Source organism: Micropterus dolomieu, linkage group LG12 (assembly GCF_021292245.1).
Source record: "Micropterus dolomieu isolate WLL.071019.BEF.003 ecotype Adirondacks linkage group LG12, ASM2129224v1, whole genome shotgun sequence".
Lineage (NCBI taxonomy): Eukaryota > Metazoa > Chordata > Actinopteri > Centrarchiformes > Centrarchidae > Micropterus > Micropterus dolomieu.
In genome coordinates, this window is record NC_060161.1 from 4,100,563 (window position 1) to 4,109,992 (window position 9,430).

The 9,430-nt window shown below is 39.7% G+C and overlaps 1 long non-coding RNA gene across 1 annotated transcript; it reads left to right on the forward strand.

Moving 5' to 3' along the window:
- Window positions 1-7,097: 7,097 nt before the first annotated feature.
- LOC123979724 lies at window positions 7,098-8,495 on the forward strand. The gene is made up of 3 exons (XR_006827314.1): window positions 7,098-7,283; window positions 7,901-8,133; window positions 8,351-8,495. It is a non-coding gene; the product is annotated as an uncharacterized LOC123979724 (long non-coding RNA).
- The last annotated feature ends 935 nt before the right edge of the window (window positions 8,496-9,430 follow it).

The following is a 9,430-nucleotide window of genomic DNA, read 5'->3' on the forward strand; positions in this document are numbered from 1 at the left end:
GGGGCCGATCAGATGCCAGCCGAGAGGGAAACTCGCAGGTAGCCAATCAGCTGGGAGCGGGTTCAGTTTTTCAGGTTGGAGCTCGGCTTCTGCTTCAGTTCGCCGCATCCCGACTGCCTGCAGCCTGCTGTTAGGTTTAGGAGGAGAGAAGTAAAGGAAGAAACAACGCAGGGGGTAAAAATATAACACAGAATAGAGTCTAGATTTCAAAACAGCAACTTAACTATTTTTTTATTAATTCATTTTGAATCGAATTAGAAGGAATATTTAATATATGCTGCAGTCACTAAAGTCTAATACACAGTTTACAAAAGTATTTGTGAAGTTAATATGGATGAGGAAAAGGTTGTTGGGGGTTTTTTTGGAAATAATTCTTTACCGAGACCGAATGAACAAATTCAGTAGGTAGAAATAAGTCCTGCACCTTTTTGCCCTCTGCGGCTTCCAGAGAAGAGGAGGGAAATATAGGCTATTTTCACCCGGAAAAGGCCCGATGCAGATATTATAGGCTACCCAGACTAGTCCAGAGAGGCCTAAGATGTACGCCACAACAGTCAGTCTGTGCGTAATGCTTTTTTATAGTTAATGTTTGTCTTTTTAAATTTCTTGTAAAGAGGCTGTGGTCTCCTCGGGGCAGCGTCTGTCCACCGAACCAACGGCATGATAAAAATTATTGGTTTTTATATTAGGCCTAAAACAAAAAACAAACAAACAAAACAAACAAATCCGGGAAGATTTCTGGCGACTGTGGAGTGATGAAGATAAATGGATGCGCGTAAATTCCTGCATATCTTAACAGTGTTGTGTTTGAGGTGACTGCGTTTCAGTTCACAAACAAAACACGTTCATTAGCATTCTTTCGGTTTGACACTTTCAATTTGTTGTGTGCCTTCTCGGGTTAATGAAAGCTGAGATTTGGCCATTAAAGCTGGATCTGTAACAAAAAAAATCGGAGCAATCAGCGCGCCGTGCACACATTTCCAGCTGTTATCTGTGTGTCTTCAAGCTGAGGAACGTTTACATTAGACGGGTGTTGATTGGAGAGTTTGTTGGGTGGGTTTTTGTTTTTTTTTTGGCTGCGGCCGGCTTTTCCAAACTGCAGGTGAATAAGCTCCGACCGTGCAGACTGGTGGAAACACGGCTAATTAAAGGGATTTCCGTGCGAATTAATTATGGAGCATAAAAACACATTGATCCCGGGATCTCTTCCGAGTTTTTATAGCAATTATGCTATAAATAAAAATCTGATCACATGTGGCCTCGGTTGTTCTGCTTTAACGCAGCTGGAAACGCTGCAGATGTGTGAAATAAAATCTGTTTTAAAACCGTTTCGGGTGTGGAAAACGACCACAAGACTGTCATTTCGCTTCTTAAACTAACTCCAGATTCTAATAATGCGGCTAGACAAACGTCTGTAAATTATAACATCAGATCCAACCGGTTCTTTAGTCCACATGCTGATATTTTAGCACCAAAATATATTTTTTTCTTTGTTTCTTCGTGTTTAAACTTTATAATTAAAATGTTCCATATTATCTTCACAGAGCTGTAAATTTCCAGCTGACATCTAATATATATACACAGTATATGAGCTCTGGGGAATCCCCACCCCGGCACTCCCCAAATACACAAATCACACATCACAACATCAAAATTAATCTTGGAAAAAGGATCTTTCAAGATGTCACACTTTTGAAGAAGAAAGCAGGTTTAATTCACAGATATGCAATGAAGATGGACGACATTAGATTTGAAACAAAGATAATGAAGATGGTGTTGATGCAACTAAATTGTTGTTGTTGTTGGGTTCAGAAAAGTTTTGTTTTGACCTGGCTTTCTAATGGGCTAATTACCAACGCTGAACTTTGCTCTCTAAAGCTGTGTTTGTTTTTATGTAGACATCATATGTGACATAATTTGAGCTCTGTTTATTTTAAACATTCACAAATTATATTATAATTTTCAGCAGGGCGGCCGCTTGTATAGGATGTAAATAATACCTTTATGTAGAACTTAATTAACTAAATTAATCAAAGCATGTGAGAAACCATCTGAAGTTTCATTCAAACTCACTGAAATAAAAGTATTCAACATCTGTTTTAGCTGAAAAGTTCAAGACTTGACATTATAGTTGAAAGTACATTTACTCAAGTACTGTACCTAACTGCAATTTTGAGGTACTTTGTACTTTGTAATCTACTTGAGTGTTTCCATTTTATGCTATTTTATACTTCTACTCTACTACAGTTCAGAGGGAAACAGCCTACTTTTAACTTCACTACATTAATACGATACCTTTAATTTACTTTGCAAAGTCTGATGCAAACTTTAATCAAGAAATTAATTATGATGTATTATTGATCCCATGGTTTACACAGAAGTATATAATGTAAAAAAAAAATGCTGCACTTTTCCAGCTGCAACATTAAAGTGATGAACACATTATTAATGCATCAGTAATTATAATATAATGATGGGTCATTTTGCATGATGATCGCTTTTGCTGTTGGTTCTTTAAATATATTTTAAATATATTGAATTTATTACTTTTATACTTTTACTTGAGCAATATTTTAAATGCAGAGTATTTCTACACTGCAGTATTGAGATCTGAGTACTTATCCCGCCACTGATGGACACAACTGGTAGGGTTTTACTTTTTTTAAATAAAGCTAAATGCTGCATGGAGCCTCATCTCGTGTCACAGAAGGAGCAAACCGTTGTGAAGAACGTGAATTTAACCAATGTACTGAAACCTTTAAAATTAACAGAAAAACATATCTAATCACCACCTGAACAAAAACAGTTCATGAAAGTATTTAATGATACCATCATGTAGAACCAAAGCGATGTCAGTTTGATAATAGTTGATAGTAAAACAAGCAGCTCTAGTTTTGTTTATCCTCATCTTATTATTGTTTACCACTTTCCATCTATCTTGCCGCTGTCCTCCTCCTCTCCTGTTGTTTTCAGCCTCTTTTTTTTTTTTGTTTCCCTCCTGCCCCCCCCCCCTCCCCCCCTCCGTCTCCTTCCCTTTGTGATAAAATTCAGTTCATACTTGTGTCAGAGCGTCCCAGCCTGTCAGCTCCCATCACAGACCGTCTGATCATAAATAACAGCAGCCGGGAGGTTTTCAGACGTGAAGAGTGGCGTGACGTCAGCGCTCTGCTGCAGATCAGGTTGTTCAGGGAATCCCATGAGAGGATCAGTCATGTATTCAAAGAAACTTCTGGCGTGCCGTGATTTTGTTATTCACTTGTATCAGATACGTTAACACTGTGCAAATCAAATATCTGGGATCTGGGAACATACCGACATCACTAAAGATGAGATACTCTGATGAGGGAAGAAACACAAGCAGTCAGAAGATTTATTCCTTCCAGGCAGCCACTGGCTAATTGATAAAATTAAATTTCTTTGAAAATCAACATTCAGATATTTAAAACTTGCTGCAGACATGCAACCTACTTCTTGTTACTGCTTAAAGAAACTCATCATCACTGTTAAAAAAGCACGGCGTTCACAAGGTACCGTGGTAGAAAAATCAACTACAACAAATACAAAATAAGTGTTTGTTGCCATTATGGCTGAGTTCCAATTTGTCAATGCAAGTTCTGCAAGTTTAGTTTTGACACCAAGCCAAAATGAAGAGGAAACAAGTCTGGACATCGACACCAATATGATGATTTGGAAAACAGTCTGCAGTGATTTTTGAAGTTTATGGGCTAAAACAAAAAAATATCTGTAGTTTAAAATGTTTAAAATGTTCTATCTTTTAAGATATAGGACCTGATGTGTTGTTACACATTCTGGAGGCGCACACACACTCACACAAGATACATTTCCTGTCCTGTTGTCCCATCGCACCAAAAGGCTCTGCTCCTGACACTTAAAGGGCCATTCGGCTAATCCTAATCCTAATCCTGAGCTTTTAAAAGCTTCTGTAATGGAGATCTTCCTCCTGCGGTGCCCTGGGCTGCTTCGTCTCAATCTCTGGTTTCAACCTCAGACACTCTGGAGACGATAGCGAATCAGATCTGATTCATTTTACTTCAAAACAGAAACATTAGGGAACAGAAACGATGCCCTCTCGTTGAGCATCTTTGGAACGAAAGTTTACATTACTGAGAGTAAATTTAGAGAGTCGGATGGAGAATTAATCATGATGCAATAATAGGAGGAGGCGCTGTACGTCTGAATGACTGAAATCTATACATTTGATGGATCGCTGGATTTCGGCCATATTTGATGTTATTTATACTTATACCAGCAATCCAAACTTGCACTGTGGAATGACGTTTTTGAGGACAGAATGGTGTGTGTGCAGGCCTGAGGGCTAATGAGTTGATAAATTAAGCCTGAGTTTAAAAAGCAAAGGGCTCACTGATGAAGCTTTTCCACCCTCAAAACTCTTAACTGAGGGGGGCATGCCGTACGCTAGAAATCTCAGTTCTGGGCCATTTTAAAACATCTTGATATTCATAATTTGTGCCAGTGGAAGATCGAGTGACACGTTCTGTCTTTGCTTTGTCAGGTTCACTTGTTCTTTGGGAGAACAAATCACAGCTGTGATAGGGGACCCAAATGATGTGATCACAGGCTCCACATACACACATAAAAATGTTATTATTGTAGTAAAACTGTGATTATTAGTCCGGGCTTTTATTTGCTAAAATCCCTGAATTGACCATGCCTATATTTCCTTTTTACAGAAAACTGAAATGAGCTAGTGTCAAACAGTTTATTTATTTCAAACAATATGAATATTACTTGTATAAAAAAATATTATACCCAATAATATCAATAGGCTACATGTCATTCATTTGATCTAGCTCCGACATTATTTTATTTTGAAGGCAGCAACGTAACATAAACAACAACACCGTGCAGGGTGAGAGAAGTGTGGCAGAAGCAGACAGAGAGCGATGGACTTCACATGACAGGATTCATAACTTGGATTCATTTTTATGAAAAGCTGTTTTTAGTCTGGAACCTCACAGACTGAAGGACGATAAATAATCAAGGAACACATTCGGACTTTACCAGCGTTTCAAAGGTAACCGGAGTCGGCACGTTTTTTTTCTTTTTATCTCTTATACCATGCAGGTTACACCTGTAAATCTATCAGAACTAGACTTTGGGGCTCATTGTTTCCATTAAATTAAGTGAACTAACAGATCTAACGATGTGCAGCATGTCCACACTGACATACTGATCATATGTTTAAACATTAATATTTGTATTAAGTATCTAAGCAGCTTAGAAGCAGCTGAAGCCGGCGACCCCACGGGGTTTAAGAGGTTTTATACATCCAAAGAACTTCTATAAAAACCAGACCAGGCGTCTAATGGAGACCTGCGTTTATTTGTCAAAATACCCCGTTTACTAATTGAAGTTTTACGGCAGCAGCCTCCCAGTTTGGTCATCTGAATTACATGAGTATTCAAACTGACCTTGAGGGTGTTTATGGAAAGTGAGGACATTTTTCTTCTATCTTTGACTGCTTGAGGGTAAAGACTTTGTTTCAGAGTTAAGATTAGAATTTAGTTTATTTACTTTAGATTAGTTCTAGGGGGCGGGGATGTGTGAAACATTTTCCCCGTGTTGTTATTCTTCAGTCAGCTCCCATTATTAAATTTTAGAGAGAAGCAGACAGACGGAGAGAGTGCTGCAGCAGCAGAGATTGAGGGAGACAAGTAAGAGCATGCTGGGAACACACACACAAATCTTGAGACACATGCACGTTTAGATACACGCACAGCTAACAACACATCTGCAAACATTGCATTTCTTGTAGCATTTGGTTTTGTTTTGCCTTTAAAGCCTGCTTCATATTTGATCTATGAGTCAGGACAGATATTAAAATGATTAGAAGTTTTAGAAATCAAAAACTTCATTAAGAACTTCCTATAAAACTTCATGAAATCTAAACGATATCCAACTCTGATGTACATTTTCCTGTTTAACCTTGTTTATCTGTCGTGTGACCTTTGACCTACCACCTCCTGACTGCTCATATGCTACTATTAGCAGTCCAGGACTTTACAATTCATTTTACAGAGTTGCAACTCGATAAGAAGTCGTGGCGCGTCATGAAAAATCCCCTTTTTATTCCTCAGACTCCTCCAGACGAGCTGCACTCTCCTCACAGCAGGACGATTCAGGTGTGTGAAGATGTCGGCCATCTTATCAGGCTGCAGATCAGCCGGTGAAGTGTGTGTGTGCAGAGAGTAGAAAGTGCTGTAATGTAAACACTGGATGAACTGTGGCTGCTGTCAGCCCGAGGCAGCGCTGCACTGACAGTCTGAAGGCTTCACTTTGATCTGAGTCCTGCTCGATACGTGTGTGCGTGAGGATGCATGTGTGTCAGAGAGAGAGAAAAAAAGACAGATACGGTTTAGTGTGTGTTTATGTGTCAAAATGTAGATGTGTGTTGAGTTTCTTAATGTGTGTCTTTGTATTCGTCTTGAGTGCTGAGCCATTCTGTGAATGTGTGTGTGTGTTTTATTAGCATAGTTGCATGCCTCTCTGGGTCAGGGCTGTCTCCTCTGGTTTGATGCCGACAGAGACTGTTAAAATCTGCTTTACCTCCTGCTACCTGAGGCCCAAAACACACAAAACACACAGCAGCACAGCCACAATGGCCAAGTTTTGACTTTTGCTGCAACAACAGTTTTGAAAGCAGCAAAATATTCCCTTCCTTGCAGACAGCATGAGCCTCCCCATATTTCAAAAGATGACATTTGAACAATATCATTTGTTTAATAGTTATAACCGGCCCACCTTAAACTACTAAAACTAATGCCTAAGATTTCTTTCTTTTAGGGGACAGGCCACAAAAAATCCACAATAAAGTAATTAAAACATATCATTAATTTAAGGAGAGGATTGCGGAGCAGATAAAATCTTTGAACTTAAATTAAAGTAAATTTTATGATAGGTCTTTTAATTTGGTAGACAGGTTGTGTGTGATTGGAGGATCAGCACTGATGTCACACGGGGGGGCGGGTCTGACACACCTGGGAGAAATCAGGACACAGTGGAGAAGTTGAAATGTGCCACGTAGAGATGTTCAAGCAAGCGTGAGCAGTCTGATTTGTCGTTTTGGACTGTGAGACAATTTGGAGCTTCGCTATCCACCTTTTACCTGTAAAATAAAACCTGAGCAGTCGATATCCGCAGAAGAGAGGCCCTCCTGCCAGACAGGCTACTTTCTCCACCAGCCTTTTAAAAGAGAACATCACCTTGCAGGGGCAGCGGAGAGTCCAGTCCTGCAGCTACAGGTGAGTCAAACCTGCACCCGTGAGCGTCCTCACTTCAGACTCGGGGCCAGCCTCTCAGGTTGAACAATGTACAAACACTACTTGTTTTCACACTCATGCTTCTTCCCAGACTTTTGTTTAATCAGTACGTTTGTTGTGTTATTGTTTTATATATTTAGCTATTTTTAAAGTGCATTAATATGCTTTTCATTATTTATTGCATCTTTCACAGATCAAGGTCACAAAGTTCTTTACAAGATTAAAATATAAGGATCAAATTCACTTGTTTTACCATTAAAACTTAACTATTAATGTACAATCTACCTTAAAAAGACATTTGTAATTTTGAGTTTTTCTGTCCTGATTAAGAGAGAAAGCTGAAATCGATGATTTCATCCACTTGTTGTGTCTGTCCCTGTTGCTTCCCAACAACTCGCTGCAGCAAAACTATTGTAATGTTTAATAATTATTACACTCGTTCCCTCACATCTCTTTGATCTGTAGTGTTAAGTAATCTTTATGCCCCCCCTGAAACTTTACAAAGAAGCCCCAATCAGTAGAAATTAAGAATCTTTCAGCATAGTATGAAAGAGCTCCACATTTCAAAGGCGTTTTTGGTCCATGACCCGTGCCGGCAGCCTGGTGGATGCAGACTTCCTGTCCTGCTAAAGAGCTGCCAGTCAGGGGAGCAGTTGTCAATTTACAACGGAAGCGGCGGTCAGATATTTTACACCGTCTTTCCTGGAAACCCAACACTGCAACGAGCAGCCGAGCGGCAGGAGGGAAGAGAGAGAAAGTTTTCACTCGTTCCCTGGAGGCGAGAGAAGATGAATGAGGGAGGGGAAAAAGTGCACGACAGGGTGATAACAAGGTAATATGGGTCATCACATAATGTTTTTAGAAATTACATCTTTTTTAATGTGATGAAATGAAAGTAAAGACCCAAATTTAAGTTTTAAGTATTCCCAACGGTCGGATTTGAATTGACTGTGACCCTTAAAATAATAATTCTATGTAGTAAGATGATGAAAGATTTACCTGAAGTTGTGCAAATCTTCCAGAAAATTGAGGATGTACTACTTTCTTAGTTTCCGGGGGGGAAGCCAGAAGGCAGCTTTCACCACTGTGAAGAGTCCAGACGAGGAGCTGGCAGAGTCAGTATCTCTCAAATCTGCAGCAGGAGCATCACTGACGAAGACGCGGAGTCAGAGCAAGACAGACGGTATCGACGATGCGGAAAAAAGTAACGTTTCATCCAAAATTTCAACATTCAAGAACAAATATTTTGTCGAATGATGAATTTGTTTCAAAAAGGAGAATCGGAAACCAAACAAACAACAAATCTGATCAGAAAAAAGTTGAACAACCTGTTCTCATCCCCAGGGCGTCAACGCTAAAAGTAGGCCTAGTATAAATAACAGAAAAAAAGTCAGAGTGTGGAGGTGGATGTGTCAGACGGCCGGGTCAGAAACCGGACTTACACCCTCGTGAAACAAAAAGTCAACATCAATTCCTTTTTAGTTACGTTACTTAACTTACCTAATTTAACTCGCGTAAGTAGTTATTTTAACCCAAACCCTGAGAAGTTTTGGTGACTAAACCTAACCAAACTGCAATGTGTTGCAGAGCCCTACGCATGCAAAAACTACGCCAGAGTGTTAAAAAGTGATGTGAACATTCGTGATCTTTCCATGATACGTATGTGTGCAAATATTAACTGCTAAACACGGACTAATGACTAAAAACCCTCAAAGCAATCACTTCACATATAGACTTGTTTATACAGCATATTGTCAGTTTGGCTCAAGAGTCTAATTCCTGTTATCTCTTATGAATACTGGTTTCTTCAAGCTGATCATTTTAAACTCACATTCACAAGTACCCATTGAGACACACACAGTCGTCCACCCCCCCCAACACACTTCACCTCCCCTCTTTCTCCACCTTTTCCTCCTCCTCCTCCTCGTCTCTTTGATTCTCTCTTCCTTTCTCCTCTTATCTGAGTTGCTACCTGTCACCAGCAGCTGCCTCATGGGAGGCTGTGTGTGTGTGTGTGTGTGTGTGTGTGTGTGTTAACCTGTTGGCTTTGCGTTCGCTCATTTCGCTCACTGTGTTCTGGCGTTACATTTTCAACATGAAAATCTTTACCCACCGCCACTTGTGGAAGA